Source organism: Mustela nigripes, chromosome 3 (genome assembly GCF_022355385.1).
Source record: "Mustela nigripes isolate SB6536 chromosome 3, MUSNIG.SB6536, whole genome shotgun sequence".
Lineage (NCBI taxonomy): Eukaryota > Metazoa > Chordata > Mammalia > Carnivora > Mustelidae > Mustela > Mustela nigripes.
In genome coordinates this window covers 184,645,961-184,671,281 of record NC_081559.1, presented here as the reverse complement: position 1 = coordinate 184,671,281, position 25,321 = coordinate 184,645,961, and the positions used below count along the sequence as shown (strand labels likewise).

At 52.9% G+C, this 25,321-nt stretch overlaps 1 long non-coding RNA gene across 4 annotated transcripts in view; it reads right to left on the bottom strand.

Moving 5' to 3' along the window:
* Positions 1–25,321, bottom strand: part of LOC132014302 (uncharacterized) — a 228,465-nt gene that overhangs the window by 150,224 nt on the left and 52,920 nt on the right. For all 4 annotated transcript variants that reach the window (XR_009403280.1, XR_009403283.1, XR_009403281.1 and 1 more), the window contains one exon: positions 8,732–9,078. This is a non-coding gene — a long non-coding RNA (uncharacterized LOC132014302). The remainder of the gene's footprint in view (positions 1–8,731; positions 9,079–25,321) is intronic.

Here is a 25,321-nt window from a genome sequence, read left to right as displayed (position 1 = left end):
TCTCCAGCTCATAGAGAGACACCTCCCAGCCCCCAGCCAGTGAAAGATCCCAGCTGGACGGCAGCATGGCTTCCCCTGATGAGGCAGAAAGCATGCATTCCTGTGCATCAAGGCCCTGGGGACACCTGCAAGTGCACTGGGAGGTATGTGCAAAGAAGTGTCCCCCAGCATTGTTTACAGTAGCAAAAACCTGTTAACGACCCAAAATCCACCAGGAGGAGCAAACAGCAGCAGCAGCAGTGGCAGCAGCATCCAAACAATGGAGTGAACAGAGCAGAGTGCCATGACCATGTGCCTACACAAGGCCACCCCCACAGGGGTCTGCAAACAGGAGAATGGGTGCCAGAAAAGGTCTCCAGACGGATCTGTAAGAAAAGGGTGAGCCACGACGGACCACAGCCCACCTTCAGAAAAGTGGTCTTTCTGGGAAGGGAAGGAACTGGAAGGAGAGAAGAGAGCCCACAGGCTTCCACAGGATCTCTAAATTGTTCTTATTTCTTCAGAAGCAATGATCCGAATCACACAGGCCCCCTCACTTAACCCCAGTTCGTCCTGGGGCAGGAATGGGGGAGTCTGTTAAATGACCCTCTGCAGCTTCTTGCTTTGTGTCTCAGATCTGGATGGCATGCAAAGGACAACACCCCACCATGAGCAGATTCTAGAGCCTAGCAAGTCAGTCTGAATAATGTGGGAAGCAGCGGACAGCAGAGCCGGCAGCACCCAGTGTGTCCAGCATCCTGGCACGGCTTCTGAGGGATGCAGGGCCATCCACGTCCCAGACACACTTCTCGGGCCGCCTGGTCTTAAGCTTGAGGAATGTGCTTGAACCCACCACCTATGCCGCCTCTAGACTCCGCTGTCAAGGGATCAGGCTCAGCCAGCACACAGTCCAACAACAGCCACATGGGCCGGCTCTCGGGCACTTTAGGGAACTCATTTGGTCCTTTCAACAAGCAGATGAGGGACAAGTGCCACAGACCACCACCGCATTAAAGGACTAGGAGTCAGAGCCTCAGAAAAATCCCAGGAACCACCCGAGATGACTCAACAAGTGGAAAGAGGACAGTCAAAAAAGGGACCCAACTGGCAAATCTGACTTAAGTTCAGGTTCAGAGGCTGGGACTCATCACCGGCCAGGCTTTACATCTCAGGTCTTGTATTTTTCACAAGAACCAGCTACAGGTAGGAGGAAACTAAGGTCCACAAAGACCAAGTATCCCACCCAAGGTCACAAAGCCAGGAAGCCCCAAGACATACATGGTCCTTGACTTTCTAACGTTTCCTGGACAACCTCTTTAGAGCATTTCTCTATCAGGAATATACTTTTTAGGATGAGCATCTTCACGTTCTCTGAAAATGCAGCACAGTTTCCAGGGCTCCTGGGTGAGTGGAAAGCTGGGAGCTTGTTCTGGTTGATGTTTATTTGTTTATGTAGCCTGCTAAACCCTGTCCCTACTTCTGAGGGACTCAGAAAGCTCACCAGAGCAGCTGCTCTGGTTGGAGCCAGATAAGCCTCCATGGGGGAGGGAAGGGTCAGGGTAGTTCCTAGTAATCAGGTAGAGCTGACCCCCTCTCCCCAGAAGCCCCACCCTGTGGGGAGTCATAGATGGCGGCAGATAGGGCAGACACATAGATAATAGGGAAAGACCCCCACCCTGAGCTGCTGTCCTGCAAAACCAGGCAATTTGAGCAGACAAAGGAAGGGGACAAAGCCTCCCCAGCCCCCACCTACCAGAGGAAATAACCCCCTTCCCAGAGAGCAGCCAGGGAAACTGGAGCAGATGCCACGCAGCTCCTGGCAGGTCCGCACCCACCACCCTGAGTCCCGGGGCCCGCAGACACTGATGGAGCTGGGCACAGACCAGCCCCAGCCACTGTGGCCCTTCAATGACAGCAATTTCCCGGCCCCATTCTGGGTTCCGAAGCCTTTCCCCTGAAGTTTCCACTAGCCAGAAACGGAGAATGCATCTGGAAACTGTATCAGACAACAGGGACCCACCCCCTTCATCCGCTTAGTCCTGGCTGAATGCACCTCTTGGGTCCTGAAGTCAGAATCATGGCAAAAGCTAGCTTGCTTGCTCACTCTTTCTTTCTTTATTTCTTCCTTCCTTCCTTTCTTTTTTTAAAGGCACCTGAGTCAGGGCGCCTGGGTGGCTCAGGTGGTTAAGCATCTGCCTTTGGCTCAGGTCATGATCTTGGGGTCCTGAGATCGAGTCCACAACTGGCTCCTTCCTTGGCAGGAAGCCTGCTTCTCTCTCTGCCTCTGCCTGCCTCTCCCCCTGCTTCTGCTTTCTCCCTCTGTCAAACACATAAATAAAATCCTTAAAAAATAAATAAATAAAGTCATCTAGGTCTTTCAAATTTCTCACACAGGCCCTTAGTCCCTCTCCCCATCTTTATAGCTGAGAATTATCCCCTCAACTTTTTCAAATATGCTCTCCTTCTCCCATGATGGCCTGCCTTGCCCACCCTGGTGGCTCCAGTGCCCTTCTCAGGTTAACCAGGCACCACAGGGAAGAGACTCAAAGTCAAGCACCCTGGCCCAGACTCCCCGTGGCCAAGGCCACAGTCGTGCCCCATCATGTGAGAGCTGTTTTATGGAGCTGCTACAATCCTTTGATTGCCTCTAAACTTGCTCAGGGATGACAGGGGGTTGGGGAAAGTGTGGGAGGTCAAGCAGAGACCCTCTGGAATCCGCTCCCTTCATTAACTTCGGAATTCCTCAGGCCAGTGTTTTCTCAAGCCTTCTTACCCCCAACACTCACCAGGGAGACGGAGCTGAAATCCTTACATCCACAGGCTCCAGCTTAAAAAGCCAGGACCCAGTTTCCTGGGATAAAGGACAGGTGAGGCCAGTAGCCACCAGGCCCCCACAGGGAGGAACTAACATTTAGAGAGGAATCACTAGCTGACCACACTGAGTTAAGAACTAGAGACTCAGCAGTGCCATGGTTCCCACTTCGCAGATAAAGAAAGTGAGGTTCAGATAGGTTTAGGAACCAGAGCTAGATCATACAGCTATGGAACAGCAAAGCTTCAAAACCTGGTTGTGTTCTGCTCTAAAGACCACATTCTTCTAGTAATTGCAGATATCATATATCATGCTAAGAGCTTAAGGATCTCATCTGACACTCCCTCCTCATCCTGGAGCCCCCACTGCGAGGTAGGCTGCTCAGTAGCTAGTGCTTGGAGCTCAGGCAGGCCACTTAAATTAGCATTAAGGCTTGTGCGTAATTCAGGAACTGGAGATTACAAAGGACACCAAAAAAGGATCTAAGCTGACCTCCCTGCAGCACTGCTAAGATGACCCCTTGCTAACACAGTCCCACTGACAAAATGCATGCACTTTTAGGATCCATTAGGGATCAACATCAAAGGTGGAGACATAGCAAGGCCTCAATAAATGTTTGCCAAATACATGGTAAAAGAACTAGCCATGTCAAGGTCTTCTGCATTTTCCATATAACCCCAACAAAATCACTGTCCCTACACTATCTAACAAGCTTCCTATAAAGACCACCTCCTGGGGCTCAGATCTTGATCTTGACTCGACGTTGTAAGCCCAACACGTTGGGTGTAGAGATTACTTAAAAATAAAATCTTAAAAAAAAAAAAAAAAAAAAGAGAGAGAGAGAGAGAGACTACATTTGTAACAAATTTTTCTCAATGTTCATAATCCAGAAATTGTTCTTTTTCAACAGCAGACAGGTTTCCCTCATTTAGACCGAAGTGCAAACTACGGCCTACGGTCGGTTCTTATAAATAAAGTTTTATTGGAACACAGCCATGCCCGTTTATTTACCTACTGGCTACGCCTGCTTTCCAGACACAGAGGCAGAACTGACTAATGGTGACAGAACTCTGTGTCCTAAAAAACCAAAAACATTTACTACCCAGCCCTTCACAGAAAAGTCTGCCAACCCTTGACATACGCAGACAAATATAACCTACCCAGTGTGTTGGGCTAACTAGAAAGAGCAGAATTTCGTGCTAAATTTTAGTAACTCGCTCATCCTCAGTGCTCTTTATTTCTGTATGCCTACAAGTTCTGGTCTTCTAATTCCATTTCAACACTTTATTTAAACATAGCTGGTATTCCCTGAGTGCTTATGACATGTCAGGCCCCGAATTAAGCCCTTCAATATATTCTCTTATGTAATTCTCACAAGGAACCCATGGGCTAGGTAACATTATCCCCTATTTACCAAGGAGAAATGAGTGAAAAAGAATGAGTGAATGAGTCACCACTTGACTTCATAGGAGGAATATTTACTATTTCAGAATTCGACCTCAGACGGTGATCGAGGAGGTGACAGGAAAACTGTGGGTGCTCAATAAATGCAATACGTTGCCTGTGCCACGATCAGGGGCCGCCGTCAATTCGAGCAGAATTACAGGTTCACAAAGTGTTATGGTTCTGCGATTCTGTTTCCCCACTAGCTGCGGAACGAGCTGTATCGTCCCTTCCCCGTGCATCCTCTGCATTTCAGGAGGATCACCGTGAACAAGGGCGCAGACGTGTTCCAACACGAAGCAGGGTGCGGACCCATTGCATCCGGGGCAGAGAGACACGTTCTCTGGGAACATGGCCAGAGCCGTGCAGCTGAAGAAGCACAAACAGCAGAGGGGACTGTCTGTTTACTTGTGTTTACTTGCTGTGGTCACCTCAATATCTTTGCAAAATTGGCCCCCTTTTTTTAAAAAATATTTCATTTATCTATTTGACAGAGAGAGAGAAAGATCACAAGTAGGCAGAGAGGCAGGCAAAGGGCAGGGGGGGGGGGAAGCAGGCTCCCCGATGAGCAGAGAGCCCCATGCGGGGCTCAATCCCAGGACCCTGAGATCATGACCCAAGCTGAAGGCAGAGGCCTAAACCACTGAGCCAGCCAGGCACCCCCTTTTTTTCTTTTTTTTATCTCAAATATCTAAGTCCTAAGCTGTGACAGCTGCACAAACAACCGGTCTCCTGTGTTGTGATCTTTTCCTAATTCAAGAGAAGGTAAATATAAAACAATTTTTTTTTTTTTAAAGTCAGCCTGCCCCTCGATAACCTACAGGCACCTTGCGTGCCTCCCCACACACTGAGAACCAATGTTCTAGCAGGCGAAGGCAGGCTGAAAGCTAACAGATTGGAGAGCAGGTATCAGCTTCTCTGCTCTCTCCAGAGATAAGTGCTAAGTTGGGAAGATCTCTGGATCTCTCTGAGCCTCAGTTTCTCATATAGAAAAGAGGCACCACACCCATCTCGCTGGATTGGAAGGTTAAGCAGGCACATTTCCAGACATTAATAAGCACCAGCCACGACACAGTCCCAAGGCTGTTCATTGAGAAACCTGGGCTCCAGACCCTGCCTGGAGAATGAGTGGCAGCCCTTCCCTCAGCCTAGCCGGTGTAGTCTCCAGGGGACCCGGGCTCCCCTGTTGGGAGGTCTAGGGCAATAAGCCATCTCTAGAAACGCTGGCTTGGGGTGTCTGTGTCGGTAGGACGGCAGCACTGCACCCCGAGCCCCAGGATGACTGTATGTACTGTCCACCACCACGGGTTCCCGTGAAAATGAACAAACAAACAGAGGGTCAGGCCTGCACTAGCAGAGTCTGGGGTAACAGAGCTCAATGAGACACAGACTCCTCTAAGCAGATAAAGATGGACTTGTGAGATAAGGAGATGAGGCCAAGCTCATGTGCTGGACGCAGAAATGCAAGCTGCCCATGTGGCCACAAAGGGGGACGTGGAGGGGCTGCCGCAGACACAGGAAATAGCACCAGTGGCACCAGCAGTGGAACCAGCACCAGGCCCAGGACCAGCACCAGCAGGACCAGCAGCACTGTCCACCATCTAACTGATAAGTCTAAGGAACACTGGGTCTAGTCTGCCTAGCAACAACAGTTAGCACCTGCCGTCCCAGACCAAGTGTTAGCACGCAGCTTTCACTCTCAAGTGTCCAGACATAGAAAGCAGGCGGTTTCCCTACCAGTCAGGGATATGAAGGCCCAGAGTAGAGAGGTAACCTGCCCGAGATCATACCGTCGTCACCAGGGACCAAGAAGGAAGCAGAAATGGGTCCCTCAGCTCCAGGCAGGGAGGCCTCGTGGCTTTGCCTTCCAAGAGAACTGTTCAAATCCTGCCTTGTGCTCAGGGGGACCTGCTCTGCCTTTCTGTGCTCCAGCTACATCAAGAGGAGACCACCAGACTAACCGTGCTTACCCCACGGGTGTGTTCTGGCCTTAGAAAGGAATAGTGTCGGCCAAATGTGTGGCTTAAGAAATGGTGGTCATTTCTCTGTCACTGTCCATAGGGTACAAGCCTGCAGGTGTGGGGCAGGGACTCGGCGGCCAGAAAGGAGGGACCCAGCAGAGTATTATTCCTGACCAGGACCATTCTGTGTCTTCTGATGCAGAGCCCCCCCTTATCCTCCCAGGAGGAGCAGGAGATAACCCAGACCACCACAATGGGTTTGTTCTGGGGAGCAACCGATAAAAAGAGAAGCGGGGTTCTGGGTCATGTGATAAGTGGGGGCACAGCTGCCACAGCGGGAGGGACAGGGAAAAGAGCAAGAGGGGCAAGAGGCCTGGGGCAGTGCTGTGCCTCAGTGTTCCCAACCCACTCTTCCAGCGGAGGCCCTTGGGTCCCCAGGACTGGCCTGATCACCCCTGCAAGCCCGGCCAAGCCTCCCCGTCCTCAGAGTGCTCCCAGACCTTCACCAGCCCCCTCAGGGGAGTCCTCTCCCCATCCTGTTTGGCCCTAGTACGGTGGGCAGCACACCCATCGCAGGGGGCTGCAAATCCCCACCTACCCACGGGCTGTAGGCTTCCAGGGGCTGGACCGCAATGCCAGCTTCCCTTCATCCTGCCTCCTCACACAGGAGTGAGTCCTTCCTGAAAGTCTGTCTCTCCTGGAGGATAAAGAGGGTACCCAGTGCTGAGAAGCCCAGGAGCATTCCTCAGCAGGCGGTGGTACACACACACGCGTGCGCATGCGTGCACTCACACATGCGCGTGCACACACACGCACGCACACACGCGCACACACACACACACACATGTCCTTCTAAAGACCTCAAAGGAATAGCCTTTTCTCTTCTGCTGAACTGGCGTGATTCAGCATAAAGCGTCAGGCAGCTCCTGGCTTCCTGCTCAGTGTTCTCTTGGATAAGGAACGTCGGGTGAGTTCTGCAGCCCCACCAAACCTCCCAGCTCTCAGCTGTGCAGTGCGCACAGCACTGCCCCTCAGCAGGACCGTTGGCTGATGAAGTTATACAGATGCTCAAAAAGAGAGTGCTTCCCTTCTGTCTGACCTCTTCAGGAACACCGAAATAAAACCACTGAGAGTCACCCTGTGATCTGATCAAGCGACATACAATAAATAACATGCCTCCAGGGCAAGACAAACCCATTTCCTGACCTCAGAGAGGCAGCTTTCCAGGGTGGGGGAGAAGGACGCAATCAGACAACCTGTGTCTGAACACCACATCACATCTGGAACAGATCTGATTTAAACCTGTGGGGAGAGACTAGAGGGACAGTATTACCACCAGGAGATTGGGGAAAGCCTCACTGCAAAGTGCCACTGGGCAAGAGTGGAACTGCAAACTCAGGCAGGATCAAACCCCAGGCCCCACTTCACTGTGGTCTCAGCAGCCACCTGCCAGGTGGTTCCAGGTGACCTGTACCGGGACGTGGGTAGTTTGAGCTGCTATTGTCCTATGGGGAGCCCAGTGCTAAGGCAACATCTCTCTGTCACCGATGTCATAGCTGCCAAGTTGGGACAGGGGTGGTGGGGGTGGGGAGCCAGTCCTTCTGCTTGCCAACTGCAGAACTGCCACAGGCCCTTGTGGCCAAGTTCAAGTCTAGCTGCTCCTTCCCTCACAGGGACACAAGGCTCCTCTCCCTTGCCTGCTATTGTCTTGCCACTCGGCCCTCGCAAGGGCTCCAGGGCCTGTGATCTGTGATCAACCGTCCATGCCAACCAGCCACACCCAGTGTGAAGGCCAGCACGGCCCACCTGACTCGTTCGCAGCCCACACAATACCCACGCACTCCAGAAGCCTTTCCCCGAGCCACAGTGACACTGCCACATGCCAGGGTCTGCTGTGTGCCAAACACAAGTATCTATTCTGTGACCCTTGATACCAGCCCTGCAAAGAATGATGACACATCACCTCTACTGAAGAGAGAAAGGGAAAGGCATGCAGCAGTCACCTGGCCGGAGTCGCACGGCAGGTACAGGGCAGAGCACCCAACTCAGGCCTTCTGGCTCCATGGGCAGCCTGATGACTCTCAACAGTGTGTTTCTCGCTCTAAGCACAGAGCCACGCACACTTGCCCTATTTATTCTCAATGTCTTCACTCACTCACCATCATGCCTTTATGCCCTTTCTGCAACAGGACACACTATACTCTGTCTTCCAGACCCCCGCCTTCAAGGCATGTGTGGTCTGGTGCCCAGAGACGGGCCCAGGAGCCCGGCCGTCAGGGAATGCTGACCGGCACGACAACGCACATCGGCACGGGGACCCGGGGTGGCTGCTGGAAAGCTCCTTTCAGTTTCCTGCTGTCTCCCCACGTACCCAGCATCCAGCAGACACCCGGAGGGAGGTCAGTAACTGCCATGTCCCCCTGAGAACCGGCTCCGTCATTGTGACTTCTCTCGCCCCAGCCAGGCCAGAGTCCCTGAAAGCCCAGGTGGGCACCTGACAGAACGCACAGGAGCACGAGGAGGAGATGGGCCTTACGTTTCACAGGAGCCCTCAGTGAGGCTGGTCGCGACCCAAGCCAACACTTATGCAGACACAGGGCAGAGATCCCAGGCATCACAGGAAGCCGCGGTCCTCTGTCCCCCATAGGGGGATCTGCCAGGCACTCAGCCATGGTCTTCTTGAAAACTGCCATTAACATCCAAACGTGTGCCCAGTGCGTGTGATTCCAGACCATGCTTCCTCCGCCGTCATTCTTGGGCAGCTGAATGCCACTGTAAATCCATAAGGCTCAGGAAATCCCTGAATGCAGCTTCAAGCAACTGACAAGGCACAGCCATCGTAAGGGGCAACTTTTTCATTCCTTTCTGGTCCAAAGATCAGGCCTGGGGATGGAAGAAGAAAATCAGTCTGTTACAATCACGGACCCAGAGCAGCAGTTGTGTTATTCTTCCTTCCTTCTATTCGATCCTAACCTACTTAGAAGGGAACTCACTAAAAATAATGTCCTGCGGCTCTGATACCCAAACAGAGGTGTGGCAGGAAATTGGGGAGCCTTCAGGGGAGAGTCACTTTGCACAAGCACCGAAGACCTCTCAGATCCGGAACTTTCTACAGCTTGGGGTTCCCCAGAACGACCCTGAGAGGTCTGTCTGTTATAAAGATGAGGAGCAAAGGTTCAAGAAGGGGAAAGTGGCTAGCTTAGGGAGTCAGCCTGACATGCAGCCCAAGCTCCTCCGCAGGGCTGAGAGGTCCTGGCAGTGAGCTGAGGGGGTTTGGGGTCAGCTGGTAGGAAGTAGTTCTTCGTTTTGTTTCTTTTTAAAGACAACCACAAAGCTCTGGCATCTCTCCAGGCCTTGTCCTGCACAGCGAGGGCAGGGCAGACACCCTGAGGGTATTCCCCAGGGCAGGGCTAGGGTCTTCTTTCTGTATTCATGTCTGCAGCCATCATGGAGCACCTGCTCGGTACCCGGGACTGTTCGAGGCATGCAGGGACCCTTCTGCCTCCCCAGCGCCCTTCAATTATTCTCCAGATTAACCGAGGAAACACATGGGTGCACGATGCAGAGGGCCCGAGGCTCAACAGTCACCAGCCACCCAAAGATAACAACAGCTGCCCCGTGTGGACGGCCTATCGCTCACCCGGCTGAAAGCTCCGGCCCACTAGCCGATACAATCCCCCAACCACCCTGGGACTCCTGCCTCTATTTTCCAGATAAGGAAGCAGAGGCACAGACAGCTACCTTGCTGCTAAGAGTGGAGCAGGTGTGCCCCCCAGTCCTGTGGGACCAGTGAGGATGCCTCCCTCGAGCGACTGTAGCTAAAACTATCACCAGGCATTTCAGGAGCATAACAATCCTCATCTAATCCTCCAGCAACCTCGCAGGTTAGAGACCATCCCTACCCAGTTTGAGAGATGAGAAACCGGAGGCCCACAGGGTTAAGCAAATTGCCCCCAAGTCCCACAACTGGAAAACTCATACGTCAGGGGTTGGGAGGCAGGCAGCCCAGCTCCAAAGCCTATGAGCTTGGCCATGACACCAATGGTCATCTCAAGCAACTGGCCTGTTCCTGCGGTAACTTCAAACACTCAGCAGCACAGCACAACACGAATTCATCACCTTACACTTTAGGAGGTCGGAAGCTTAACACGGGTCTCAGCAAGGCAAAAGCAAGGGGGTGGGCAGAGATGTTTCTTCTGGAGGCTCAGTTTCCTTGCCTTTTCCACCTTCCAGAGGCGGCTCTCGGGAGCCTCCGCATACGGCTTCCTTCCTCGCTCTTCAAACACGGCAACATGACGTCTCTCTGACCCTGCTTCGCCCAGTGAACCTCCTTCTCTGACTCTTCAGCTTCCCTCCTCCACTTTCAAGGACCCCTAGGATTACACCAGCCCCACACAGATGACCCAAGATAACACAGTCCCTCCCAACAGGTAAGGATCATATTCACAGGGTCCTGGGGACCAGGGTGTGGACATTTCTTGGAGGGCCACTATCCCTAAGTGTTCTTCAGTGGCCAGGGTGGGTCACAGGGTGAGCTCCCCTGGTCCCACTGAAACCCCCCTGACATAGCTTTTAGACCCAAGAGAAAGGAAGTTTAAGTTCAAAAGGAAGTTTAAGTATCCAAACGTCAGCCTCCATGAGAGAAATACAGGGTAGTGGTTAAAACATCAACGTTTGCCATGGAACTAAGACACCCAGTAGCTATGTTACTCAGAGAAAATGGTTGTAGCCTTTAGTTTTCTTATCTGTAAGGTGGGGACAAATCACACCTACCTACTTCTCAGAACTAGGCGGATGGCGGGAAGTCATCATCAAAAAGCCCTCAGCGTGTGGCTGGGCACCTATTAGGAGCACAGTTAGCCACTGTTTCACGCTGTAAATGGATGAGGCCTCCTGCAAGTCAAGCACGGCCTGTCCAGGGACACCTCACGCTCCTCAGCTCTGACAGCAACCAGCACCGAGAGCTGGAGGCCCACGCAGCAGCCAGGAGCAGCAGGGCACCGGCATGTCGGGCCCAGACTCCCGTGGGCCGAGAGGGGCTGCTTCCAGCAGGAGCAGGCAGTGACTTGCAGTATCAGCCCCAGTCAATGGCTAGGGGAGAGGAGGAGGGACACGGTCTGCTAAATATCGGCAGAGGCCCACGGGAGCCACGTCTGTTTTGTGGGATCAGGTACCTTAAAGCTCTGTCACGTGGGGAAGAATTATCACACGGTCTGCTCAGCCAGGCAGCAGACCACCCCCCCGCAGGAGGCTCCCCCCTTTTGGGGAGCATTTTCACTTCCTCTGCTATGTTGATTCCTTTCTAGGCCTTTGCTTTCCCTAACAGATTGGCCAAAATAAAAAAGATGGTCAGTACCCAGGACCAGCTTCTTAGTTGGCACTGGAATTCTCGCACAAGCTGTCGGACAGACGATGGGAAGAAACACCCGTGACCACGCTGGGAAACTGTTGGGCACCATCCACTAGAACTGAACGGACATGCGCCCAGTTCCACGCCTACATGTAAGTTCACAGAAATGTGCACCCGTTCACCGAAAGGTATGTCTTGGGATGTTCACGGCAACTACTCAAAAGCCCACCAACAGAACGGACTTCAGAAACACACACGGGGGGACGTGGGGGTAGGGGGGGGTGCTTAGTCAGCTGAGCACGAGACTCCAGGTTTTAGCACAGGTCATGATCCCAGGGTCCTGGGACTGAGCCTCACATCAGGCTCCCCGCTCAGCAGGGGGTCCGCTTGTCTCCCTCTCCTCTCTGCTCGCTCTGTCTCTTCCAAATAAATAAATAGTTCTTTTTTTAAGACTTTATTTATTTGAGAGAGAGAACGAGAGAGACAGAGAAAGAGGGAGTGCTCAAACAGGTGGAGGGTCCGAGGGAGAAGCAGGCTCCCCACTGAGCAGGAAGCCCAATGTGGGGCTTGATCCCAGGACCTTGGGATCATCATGACCTGAGCTGGAGAAAGACACCTAATGGACTGAGCCACCTAGGAGCCTGAAATAAATAATCTTCAATAAATAAATAAATAAATAAATAAAATAAAAGTAAACACATAAGCAGGCTAAACAAACCTGTGCTCTGAGAAGTCAGGACAAGGAGATCCTGAGTGAGGTGGAAGAGACAGTTAGTGACTGGAAGGTGTCGGGTGTGGCTCCTGATACGCTCCTGACCTTCCATTCACACAGGTGCTGGCTACACACCCACCCACGGTTTGGGAACACTTACCAAGCTGTGCATATACTCAGGCTATATGGGCTTTCTAGAGCACGTCACACCTCAATGAAAAGTTGGTTAACGTTTTTTTAATCCGTCCTGTGAAAGTAAGCTTCTGGCATGCCGCAGGCTCCGGAACAATCCTCAAGGCCTGGGAATCGGCACCTGCCAGCTTTCCCTGCCCCTCCGTAGGTTCACGGCCCGCTGCCTTCCAGCTGACCCTGCCCCCAGAGGGCAGGGAGGGGAACACTCTGCAAATAAACGCGTTCTGGGCTGGTGGCACGGAATCTGGCTTGGAACTGCCCCACAAGAAAACACAGCCCCCCGCCCCATTCTCTCGGCGGAGTCTCTCTCTCCTCTGCCTCCTGGGCTGTCTGGCCCAAATAGATCATTTCATTTTTGACCCTCTCTAGTTCCACCAGCAGTGGGCATTTTGAAGAAAAACAGAGACAGGCCACCTCTATTTCCTGCCCTACACTTGAGACAGCAGGTTTGTACACCAGCAATCCTTAAATACAGGATGCACGCAGGGACGCTCTGGGAACTAGAAGATTCCTGGCGTCCCGGGCTGGTCTAGAGCAGCGAACAGGGGTTCCGGGCATGGGCTGCGCAAAGCCAGGTCAGCTAGCTCCTGGCACCCACATGTGAGAGCAGCACGGTCTGCCACGGGAGCCAGAGGGAGCATCTCCCGGGTGTGCCTGGCAGCGTGCTGTCCCTCTCTGCTGCTGGTGTCCCAGGCTCCGTGGGTGTGTGCACACACGCACACTCTCTCTCTCTCACTTCTCTCTCCTCCCTCTCTGCTCTTGCAACAGCGATCAGTCCCGTTGTCCATTTCAGTGCGAGCGAGTGTCAACAGATGGTGACTGCAGCAGCTGTGATGCTGGCCGCAGGGCACAGCACCGGCCATTGGGGAGGACAGAGCAACTCCCGGGTGTGAGGGTCCGGCGGACAAGCTCTCCAACTCCGAGTGCCCCCAACTTGCTCTCTCAGGTCAAGATTTCTTTGACACTTGTGCCACACACGAGGGGTCTACTCCATCTTTTCCTAATGAAGGGAGAGACCGCGATTTCCCTGGCCGTATTCATATTCTTTCTCTGCGCTGCCCCGAGAGCTGGAGCCTGCCTCACCTGGGCAGATAAATCAAGATCTGTTCCCAGAGAAAGTGGCAGCTGTCCTCCTGCTGACAAACTCTATTTTTGCTTCATTTTAGTTTCCCCACCATGTGTGCTGGGAAGACACGGATCAGCTGCTTTGGAATTCCCAAGCCTTCTAGCACATGCTCCCCATGGCACTCACCCGATTCCTCAATCAGGGGATGGGGGCTGTGAAGGGATGAGGTTGGCCTTGTGGGCAAAATAAACCGGGTGTGAGTCACGATGCTGTGGTCAGTCACTGGCCATGGGCACACCCCTTAACCTCTTTGAACGTGTTTCCTTGTCTGTTTAATAAAGATAAGGAACCGCAATGCGTGTCCTGGGGTTCGCACGTGGATGAGAGACGATGCGGTACTCAGCACACGCACCTGCCCACAGTGGGCTCACGGCTCACACAGAGCAGCAGCTTCACCCCTGACAGCCCGACCCACCGGGACTGCTGCTATTCCCACCAGCCTGGCAAGGCAGAGGCCGAGTGAGCCCAGCCCTGCTCACTAGTGTCGGCAAGAGTCTGATGACCTCTGCCCCATGCAGACACCGTGGGCTCACACAGGAGAGGCGAGGGAGCCCACACAGCAAGAGCCGGTCCAGGAGCAGATGCTGCACTACCTACAGGAGCCCTGCTCACACACGGACCCCGCTTAGAGCCAGTCTTCAGAAACACTGGCATTCAGGTTCAGCCAGGCTCCAGAAGTTCCATGCAGCACTCAGGTCCTTCACACATGCTCCGTTTAAGTGCTGGCTGGAATAATGCTAGGGGCTGGAAATCATGTCACTCAAGAAAGACAGGATCCCTGCCTTCAGCGACCTTCCCGGCTGCACCAAGAGACCCAGAGAAGTGACCATGCAGACAATGTCTGTCCACCACTGAGCACACTGGGTGGTGTCCAGGCTGTGATGGTGGCGTGGCAGGAACCAGGGCAGAGGAGGAGAGGCTGGAACACACGTGAGATGTCCCTGCACATCAGAGCGTGAGAAATCTTCAATTCCCTCACTGAGCGGCTGAGAAATGAGGTCCTGAGAAGTAAAGTGACTTTCCCAAGGTCCCCCAGCTAGGACCTGGGCAATGTAGAATGAGAAGCCAATGTCAAGTGAGCAGTGAGCTGGACACACAGCGCCTGGGAGAGGAGCGGCTCCTTACGTAACCGGGAGGTGCAGGGTGCTGTCAGCAGAAGGCAGTGTGCCCAGAGGTTTGCCAGGGCAGGTGAGAACCATATCTCCCTTGGGCTTGTTCAAGAGCACTGGCCACAGTAAGTCATGTCACCTCAACAACCGGTAAGGTATGAACCCATTTTCTTCCTTTCTTCCTTTCTTTCTTTCTTTTTTAAGATTTTATTTATTTATTTGACTGACAGAGATGACAAGTAGTCAGAGAGGCAGGCAGGGGTGCGGGGGGAGCAGGCTCCATGCTGAGCAGAGAGCCCGATGTGGGCCTCGATCCCAGGACCCCAGGACCATGACCTGAGCTGAAGGCAGAGGCTTAAACCCAACTGAGCCACCCAGGCGCCCCAGGTATGAACCCATTTTCAAATGAGGACGGGTGTCAGAGATGAGGCTGAGATATGAGCCCATGGCCTCTGCCTCCAGAGCTTTTCTGTCTAACCACCAGGCTGTCATGCCAAAGAAGGGTTATGTGGTGGTAAAGACGGGGGCAGGGTGACAGGGTAAGAAGTTTCCAGAAGACAGAGAGAGGGAAGCAGGAGCTAGATCCTGGAAAAGTAAACGAACAGGGACTCCCCAGCCATCAACAATACCCATGCCAGCACCTGACCAGAAAGACCCCAACCAAGCGCCCTGTCAGTAGATTCCAGTTCTTGCTTTTCTTCTGGTAAGAAGGGCCTCACATCGCCCATGACACACGCCTCTCCGGGTGGCTCCTCATCGGAGTGGGCAAGTGTCTAGCTGTGGCCCAGCGTCCCAACATCATCCCCACCAGCCTCAGGGCTGCCATGGCAGGAATGAGGAGGTAGTCTCCCCAGAAATCAACTGACCCCTGAGTACATCTCCCCACCGCAGGTGAGAGTTCAAACACTCCGGAAAGTCCTGTGAGCAGTGCCCGGGTGGAGACGGCGCTTCACACAAACTGTCCTACAGAGCTGCGAGGACGGAGGCCCCGAAAAGGTTCAGGGATCCCCGTCCTAATAACAGGTTCCTGGGTTCCCTCACGATGACCTTCTGTGTCATTAGCTAGAACACCAGAGAGGAATAACAACAGCCATTTTAAGAGAGAGAAAGAGAGGCAGATAGAGAGCCGGGAAGGGGAGGCTACACCAAGTGACAAACAGACCCAAAGCTTACTATGCAGCTGTGACACTTGGAGCTTCCTGAACCCCCATCCATGTCTGGCACACGGGTCCTGCCTCACAAAGCGGGGGAGGGAATCAGAGATGGCCGGTGTGAAGCCCTTTCACGCAGTAGGTCCTCAACGAAAGAAAGTTCCCGCCTACTCAGCTCCCTTCCACCTCCCACTACAGCTTAAAGGTGATTCAGATACTGAAATGGGCTGAGAAAAATCACCAACACTTTCCTTCCACAAATGAGAGACCTTTAAGGTTTGGGAGTATTTTTTTCCCCACTTCCTTTTGTTTGCCTTCGCTCACAAAATCCCTCTGGGAAAGGTCAGCAGAGACTCAAACATCCATCAGATCCCCAGGAACAAAGGGGGCAAAGTCCCCCGGAGCAGAGCCACCAAACAATGACTAAAGGAGGCAGCAGGACCCGCCCTTGAAGACTCAGGGTACAGATGTTCTAAGGCGTGCATGTCCTCCAAGAAAGGAACTTTGTAGGAGGCTCAAGATCTCCCCTGTGCCTCTGCCTGCAAAGAGCTTCCCATCTCGTTAAAGAAAAGGGTCATTGAGAAACCGTCCACTTAAGGACTACACCAACAAACTGTACTCCACGTACCCTGGAACCTCAGGGAGCTCCACACGGGACTGCCGCTGTTTCCACGACGATCACAGGGGCTCTGAGAGGTATGTCAGTTGGGAAGAGGGAAAAAAATGCTCAGGGTAGGAGCAAGGGCTAATGCTCGAATAAAGGAGGAAATGAGAAGCAGCGTGTACCAACAGCCAATCACAGAACAGATCCCTTGTAATTTCGCCATTTAAAACCCATTAACGATCACAACCTGAGGGACAGGACTCTCATCCCAAAATGGCAGAAACAGCAACATGTGGAGAGCAAGCCCCTTGCTCAGTGTCACACAGCTAGCAAGGGAGGAAACAGAGCCCAGAGCCCAGAGCCATGGGCGCACGCATCCCTGGGGTCCATGTCTGCCCAAGCCCCTACCTCTCTTTATCATCTGGATCCCATTCTGGGGCCGTACGCTCAATTCCTCAACACAGAGCTTCCCACCAGGCGCCCCTGCTGCCCCTGCCCTTTCCCACACCCCACAGCTCACACATCCCTTAATCACCACCTTTGTTCCTACTCCTCTTTAAAACCTGGATTAGTTGGGCTTCCGTGGAGGTCACGCTGTGACTCTGGAATGCACTTCTGACTTTCACAGAAACCGGTCTTACTTCAAGCCACACAGGCACATGTCTCTAAGTAAACCAGGGCCATCTACCTTGCCCCCAGGATGCGGATGAAACCCAAAGTGGACGGTGTGGGGCAGGAGGAAGAGACCACAGAACAGAGACCCAACAGGCGGGGCGCGAGGCACAGGGAGGGAGCCCACGCTGCGGTGCAGTACCCCAGGCTCGCCAGGCGGGAAAGAGCTGCATCCGTCTGCCCATCTGCCAGCAAGCCCCATGGGGAAGCTCAGAGGCTCCCGCTCTCACCCCCTCCGTCCCCCCACACAGACGGCGCACCCTGCCATGTCCCATCTCACCAGCATTAGGGGGTCCGGAGCCACAGAGCCTCTGGGCCACAAGAACACTGTCTAGAGAAGGACAGCAAAAGAAGGGAGGGAGGACAGAGAAGGGAACGAAGGCAATCAGTAAGCAGCAGAAACGGACATTTACCAACCCGTGTCAGAATAGCAGTCCAGAAAAGAAGCCTACCAGGGAACTCAAGAGTCCAGAGCTCTGTGGGACCTGGGCAATGTTCCAGCACTCGTGGTGGTGGTGGTGGTGGTGGTGGTGGCGGTGGGGTCTGTGTGTGTGTGTGTGTGTGTGTGTGTGTGCGCGTCTCTCAGAGAGAGAGAAAGAGGGAGAGAGTGCATCACTCAGACCTACCGAGTGCCTGCAGGGCAGGAGGCGCACAGAAGGTTTCTCTGGGCTGGGGGCTCACACCTGAGTGGCCCTCACGATCACCTAAGGGCTTGTTCCAGTACCCCCGAGGTCCACGCACAGCAAGGCTGGTCAGTAGGCCTGGGCTGGGGTTGACTCCACAAGCCCTACAAGTGGTAGGGACACAGGAATGCAGAAGAACTCACTGGAGAAAGCCCGCTCCAGGAATGAGCCTGCGGCCTGAGCAGCAAGTGCCGGTAGGCGGGAGGAGGGGCTGAGGCCTGCCCTCACGGCACCTTCTGTGCCAGCCTGGGCAGGGCTCCTGACACCCAGGGTCTCATGCTGTCCCGACCCACCCTTGGAAGTTGTCCTCAGCTGCATTTTTGGCAGACAAGCAGCTAGGGCCCACCAAGGTGACTTGTCAGAGGTCTCCGAACCAGAACCAGCAGAATCTGGAACTTCCTTTTGTTGCAGAGAAGAGGAAAACAGAAAAGGAATACATACACGCTAAATTCCGAGACTATAGGGAGGTTTAGAGGAGACGAGGAGAGGAACAGAGTCCTGAGTGCTCGCTACTTGCCATATGCGCCCACAGGTCTTACGATCCTTGAAATGGGTTCCAGAGAGCCTGTGGCCTCCGTGGCCTGCCTGGCTGCCACCACCGTCCCACCGGGGGAGAAACAGATTCGGAGAAACAGTTTCAGAGAAACAGGGACCACAAGTGACTCTCCACGGTCATGTGGCCGACTGACCAAAGACTCAACCGGAACCCGGTCCCCTGACTTCACGGTTACCACAGAGCACGCGGCAGGCTCAGCACAGCTCAGCGCCCCTGCTGCCACTCCTGCAAGTTCACAGGCACCCGGAGGGTCACGGTCAAAGAGATGGTGCAGGGGAGAGCACCGCTGAGCCTGGACGTACATCGGAAGCAGAGGCCCTTCCTTTCAGGAAGATCAGGGCCGCCAGACAAGTCTAATCATGTCACTCCCCTGTCTCACACCTGCAGGATTAGCCAACAGCTTTACAGTCAGGGCCAAGGTGATGTCCACAGCTACCAGTATGGAGCGCCTTGTAGGTCAGAGACAGCATGCGTCTTGATCTCTCAGTGCCCCAACAGGTAGACATCAGTCCCTTCCCGGCATATAGGTGACAAAAACCACAATACCAGTAACACAGGGGTAACAATACCAACTGGGACTAAGAGCCCACCGTCCGAGCTCTGAAGCTTTCAGCCTCAGCTTCAGTCCCCTCTGCACTCTGGCCACACTGGTCATGCCACTGGCTGGCCACCCTCTGGGTCTCTGCTCCTGCTATCCCTCCAACTGTTCAACTTCTACTCATCCTGCAAAGCCCTTTCCCACCTCTGTGCAGCCTTCCCAATTTTCTCATCATCCTTCTGTGGCTCACAGTTGAACCCACTGCTGCCCCTCCCCCAGGGCTCCCAGAGCACAGTCACAGACTCCATATGAATTTTAAGTTCCAAGCCTGTCCTCTCCTCTGGCCGATGGCTCTGCCTGGGAACCCAATAATCGGCCCTGGGATGTTCTGAAAGCATGCAGGCCTTCCTCTCTCCATAACCCCAGCCCCACACTAAACTGCCAACATTGGTATGTAGCCTTGACCTTCCTCCATTACAATCTGTGAGGGAGCAGCCCAAGGACAGCAACTCTATCACCCTTAAATTCTCTACCTCCCAGGACCTAACACTGCAGCAAGCAGATGCCCCACGAGGGTTCATCCTGGATATGCATTTCTATGTTAGTTACATGGTTTGGCCAGAATGATGGAGACTGTTTCTAATGGAGAGACGGCAAAAAGATCCTAAAAGAAAAGTGGACAACCCCGAACCACCAATTCCGAGACGGAGTGGGGCAGAGAGATGCACAGAAGATTCTGGAAGGGAAATATCCTCTTTGGAAACCCAGGCTCTGTTTGCATTCTGCCCCCATTATTCACTGTGTACCCCAGGAGGCTTACTTAGCATTCTGATGGTCTGCCTTCCCCCTCAGAAATTAACAACTGTCCTTACTTCACAGGACAGCTGGGGGAATAAAATGAGACAATCCACGCAAAGTGCACAGCGACCCCTTATACACAGAAAGCACTCAATAAATATTAGCTAACATTACTCTCCGTCCCCACCCACCCCTGGCAGCTCAATACCTGAACATGAACCTCCATCATTTCTTAGCAGCCAAGAATGCAGCGGAATGATAAACATATTCCCTATGCTTCCAGAAATTAAAAGGGGTCTCCTTTCTATTCATTTTCCAAATTAGTTAAAGATGAGAAAGTGTCGTCCTTCAGCTAATTCAGTGGGCCAGGCCCACTCAGGTCCCGCAGGTAAATGAATGGAAGGCACACACGGTATGTGTCATGGGTATTTCAAGAGTCTGCAAGGGGGAACATGTATTCCATCTGAACTTGCCTGACTTTCTCTAGAACCCGTGGGAGGACACACCCAAGGCCAGAGGCAGGCCCAGGTCTTGGGACACGGCAGACACTCCTGGCTGGATGCCTGCAGCTCCGTGTCCTTGCCTAGCCTGGGCGGGACAGCTGGAGCTGGCCAACACCAGCAAGTGGAGAGAGCAAGAGCTGGGGCGGACATAGCAAGCAGCTCACTCTCATGCAGCCGGCAACAGAGCAGAGAACGCATCGGGCTTTTCTAGTCACTCTGCTCTCCAGAATCTGGATTCCTAGAAGACCAGAAGCAAAGGGGTGGGAATGGGGACAAAGAATATCACTGAACCCACATCAGACCAATGATAGCCCTGGACGTAATTTCACCAAACATCTCAGCAAACTCTCCTGATGGCACTTGGGGCAGGGGGGGTGGGCGTGGAAGAGGGCTTTTCCCTCACGTGAGACCTTTAGAAACTGAAGAGTCAAGAAGAGGCTTCCAAGTCAGGGTTTTCTGACTCCTTGAGTTAACGTTCACTGCCAAAGGATAGTGATGACAAAGGCTACTTCCTATTTTTAAATTTCTGTAGTGGTTGAGGTTATTTTTCAATAAGCATATATTTTTAATACGATCAAGAAAAAATATGGATGTTTTGCTTGGTTTTGCTCTTGATCACCATCTGGCACTAGAATTTGTGGCTGTCCTACTCGGGTGCCAGACCAGGTCCTGCCTGTAGGTATAAATGTAACAAAAAGCCATATCCTAATCTTTTCTTTGCATGAAAGGTACCCTGCCCTCCCTGAGGGGTAGTCCCACACCACACCTGATTCTAACAGACTCCTGCCCAGGGACAGATAAGCGTCAGGGACCCTGGGCACCAGGAGTCCTGCACAGCTAGTTGCAAACCGCAAGCTACAGTGTGAAGCAGCAGGCAGCCTAGGCACCACTTACAGGAATCTACCTGCTCCCACCCCCCATGAACTCGAGCCAGGGCTGAGAAGGGACAAGTGCACAGGGACAAGGGAGAATGCACATTCTTCCCCAGCTCTGGGAAAGGGTCATGGAACCAAAATAACCTCTCTGACACCCAATTTCCTAAGCTCTGAAACAGGGTTATTGTGCAGATGGCAACGTTTCCTCAAAACTCTTCCACCCCCATGATTTGCATGACCAAACACAAAGGTGATGTGACACTGGGGGGCGGGGTGAGGGAGGGGTTCCCCTTCCTCCTGAAAGTATTTCATTATACCCGTTTTCATATTGCTGCTCCCAACCCCCTTAGGTCTGCCATTCCTGGGAACATTCCTGGGCATCCAATCCACAGAAGCTCGTCTGGCACTCACACTAGGCTACAATGTCAATGCATGTCAATTTCCAACACACACCTCCTGGGGTGCGCTGGCCCAGCCCCCTTCCAGCAATAACCATTCCTCTTCATGTCACATTCCTGCTTTCTCTCCTGCCTTTTCTTCCTTGTGGGGAGGGTAGACAGAGCAGGGTTACTCAACCCGCCTACGTGGGGATGTGAAATGAATGGAAGAGAACAGGAAAGATTTCAGCTTCACTCGGTGGGCTTCCCGCCCTTCTGGGCTTCTGGACAGAGGGAGAGTTCTGGGGGGGGATAGGACATGGCCATTACAGGGTTAACAGGAAATGGGGGCGCAGGCAGCAACACTGCCTATGTCTTTGGCAAACAATAAGCCACTAACATTCTGGGGCAGCAACCAGGCACAGGGGCTCTGCGCGCATCATCATGTTTAATCCTCACCATCACCCAAAACAGGTTCACCTATTCCAAGTCAGGACACCACTGAGGTCCAGGGACTTTCAGCTGCCTTCTCAAGGTCACACAGCAAGCAAGGCGGAGAGGGGGTTCCTCTGGCTTGAGGAGGATGTTTGCTTGGGCCAAGGCATGCAGACTGGGAGTCTCGGTCTCACAGCACAGGTCATTTCCCTGCACTCCGCACTGTTGACAAAGCGCCTACACTTACAGAGAGTAGTGGGCTCTTTCTCCCGCCCACGTTCTCCCTCCAAGGGAGGCTGGCTCTGTGAGGCAACTGTCTTAGGAAGCCTACTCTGCCTGGCCCTTGCCCCTTGAGGTTCCCTGCTCTGCTTGCCCTTCCTTGACTCGCAGCTGCACCACTAGAGTCTCTGCGCTGCGGCCCATGGCCTCTTCCCTGTGTCTCTCCAGAGCATTTCCCTCTATGCCCTTGTCTCTCCTCTCCTAAGCACACACTCATCGGACTGAGGGTGCACCCTAATCCACGATGACCTCATTTGAACTAACTGCATCTGCAAAGACCCCAGGTTCCCACAAAGCCACATTCTGAGGTCCCAGGAGACACAGATTTGGGGGAGGAGGGTATGTCAGTCAAGCCAGTATGGCTATCCACTGTGGCTTTCTATTACCAGGTAAAATTTGACACACATCCTCAAAGTTCAAGTTATGGAGCTGCAGAGAACGGTACATGCAAACAAATCCTCAGGCTCTCGGGAAAACAGGAAGAAGAAAACCCTGATGGAAGATGGTAGCAGAGTCTTGCATCTCTGTCCCTCCAACTTTTGATGTTAGCCAAACACTACAAAGCTAAATACTAAATAATGAAACTTAAATGATTAATACATGATAGCATTAACACCATTCTGTTGTTTAATAAGACAGAAGAATGTCAGCTTCATGGTTTACTAATGACAGCTTAAATAATTGATAGTTAATATGTAACATGCAAACTGTTGGCTCCTTCACTGGACCCCATCCTGAACCCGGCCCCCAGACCTCTGGTCACAGGCATCCCTGCCACCAACACTGCCCTAAGCTGCTGTTTACCAACCTCAGTCCATCAGAAACAACTCCCTCTGCACGGAGGACACAGTGGTGCCTGCGGCGGGAGGGTGTCTATGGGAGTTTTAAGTCATTCTCAAAACTTAGTAAACTTCTCAAAAGTAAAGAGCCTGGGGTGGCTCAAAAGGTTAAGCCTCTGCCTTCAGCTCAGGTCATGGTCTCAGGGTCCTGGGATCAAGTCCCACATCAGGCTCTCTGCTCAACGGGAGCCTGCTTCTTTCTCTCCCTCTGCCTGTCATTTCCTCTGTGCTCTCTCTTTCTGGCAAATAAGTAAATAAAATCTTAAAAAAAAAAAAAAAAAAGTCAGCACTAAAAATGAGAACTATGTGTAGAGAAAAGAGGACCAGGGTGCAGAAGTACACAGGCATCGCCATTAAAAAGGATGTTATAAAGGGAGATCATTAAACAAACTTTGATGCTGCTGTACAATGAAACTGTGTAACTATGTCCAGGATCTAAATCCTCAGTGAGCATCTTCCCAGGCATGCAACTAACATTTTCCACTTTCCCCTTTCCAGAGCGGAGAAGGCCCCAGACCCTCCAGCCATGCCCTGGGTCGGTCTTCACCCTGCAAACAGCACCCTGCACCCTGGACACCTAACATCTGCCTTCGCACCCTCTCAGGGACCGTGACGGGATTAAATTCCATGTGGAACTATCTGCAAAGGACTTGGGACAGTTGCCTTGCTCATAATAAGGACAAAATACAATTTTCTGTTAAACAAATATTATTTTATAATAAGAAAAAAGTGAATTATTGAGAAATCAAGGAAAAACGACTAGTGAATGAGGACAGAAGGGATCACAGCAGCGCAGTATAATTTCCCTATGGCTAAGTGGTTTCCTTTTCTTATATGCTCCCTTCATAATGGTTTCGGGGTGGGGGGCTTCCCACCCTCCAGGAAGGTGCAATTTAGATTCACCAGGGGCAGCACACGGTAATTTTATTAGAGGGCGGGTGACCTAGGGCCCCTGGCACATTTACACTAAAAGAGATGCCCCAGAAGGGGGGACTTGTATGGCATCCCATCTCATCACTCCACCCCACCAGGCCCCAGGCCCCCAGCACATCTCCATAAAAAATGAGACTGCACAGCCTCCTGGGCAGGCGTCCAGATTAATTTTTCACCTGGAGCCAAGGCCAGCCGGAAGGGCATTACCATCCCAATGGCTTGCCTTTGTCAGCCAAGGAAGGAGAGTCACACGCCCGGAAATGCAGGAAAAGCAGGGCTGGTTCCAAGAGCCCTTCCAGGACACAGCATCCTCCAGGAGCACCAGGAGGCAGGCGTTTGCAACATCCCTCATTGTTATTCCAGCCTGAACCCCAGATTACCGCAAAGGAATGTGCACCTCAAGATCAGAGCTCCCGCTCCCCTCGAAATTCCTCACCTCTCACTGGAGGAGGGGGTTCCTGGGGGTGTTCCTGGGAGAGGAGCCGGTGGTTTGCACATAAAAAGGTTGGCAAGCTGCAGAGTCTTGGTCCCCCCACAACCTCCACCTTCTCCTACAAGTAAGGCCCTCCCCCTGCATCCTCCCTGACAACTTGACCCTGGCTGAGGCCAAACACAATTCCCAGCCATTCCTCACAGTCCCAGTGATGGAGCCCGAGGAGGCCCCAACAGCCCTAAAACGGTACGGAGCAGGGCATCTGCAGCCAGCAGAGCCAAGTCCTGTGCAGAAGTCACTTGGGAGCACCCTGTCATTCAGCTGAGCAGCCCAGGGACTTGGCAGGTCTGGCTGACAAAGAAGGGAGCTGTCCCAGCTCGGGCTGAACGAGGCATGTCACGCAACACAGTGAACCCAACCCCCCCCACACACACACACAGCCTTACACACACAGTGTGCCTTCTGCTAAAATGGCCCAGACTTCTAAAAGCTAAACCTCAAGGCTCCACCACGCACCTCCAACAGTGTACATCGAACACCTGTACAGGTCCCCACCAGGAGGCAAGGTGTTTAACTCTTGGGGCCTGGGACTCTTCACCGGTGACAGTAAAGGGGACTGTCTACATAGGATGTAACCATGCCAGTGCCCTCCCTAAATGCCTGTATTCACTATCAGATAAGCGAGCCTCCCACACAAGCTGAGATCTCTGAGAAGGCTTCTCTACCCACTCAGCAACATCGGCTCCTGGTTCCATGACCTCATCATCGGCCCAGGTTTGCCCAGTCCCTGCAGCCTTCTTCCAGCCCACCCTCTCTCTTAGGTCACCCTCCTCCTCCAGGCAAGTGCCTATTTTATGTCCCTGTTCATCTCCAGGTTCCTAGTAAGCGCCCACCAGGTAGATGTGGGCAATGCCTACTTTCTAAGAGTAGACCAGCCAGGTCAGGCCCTGAGCGGGTAAGC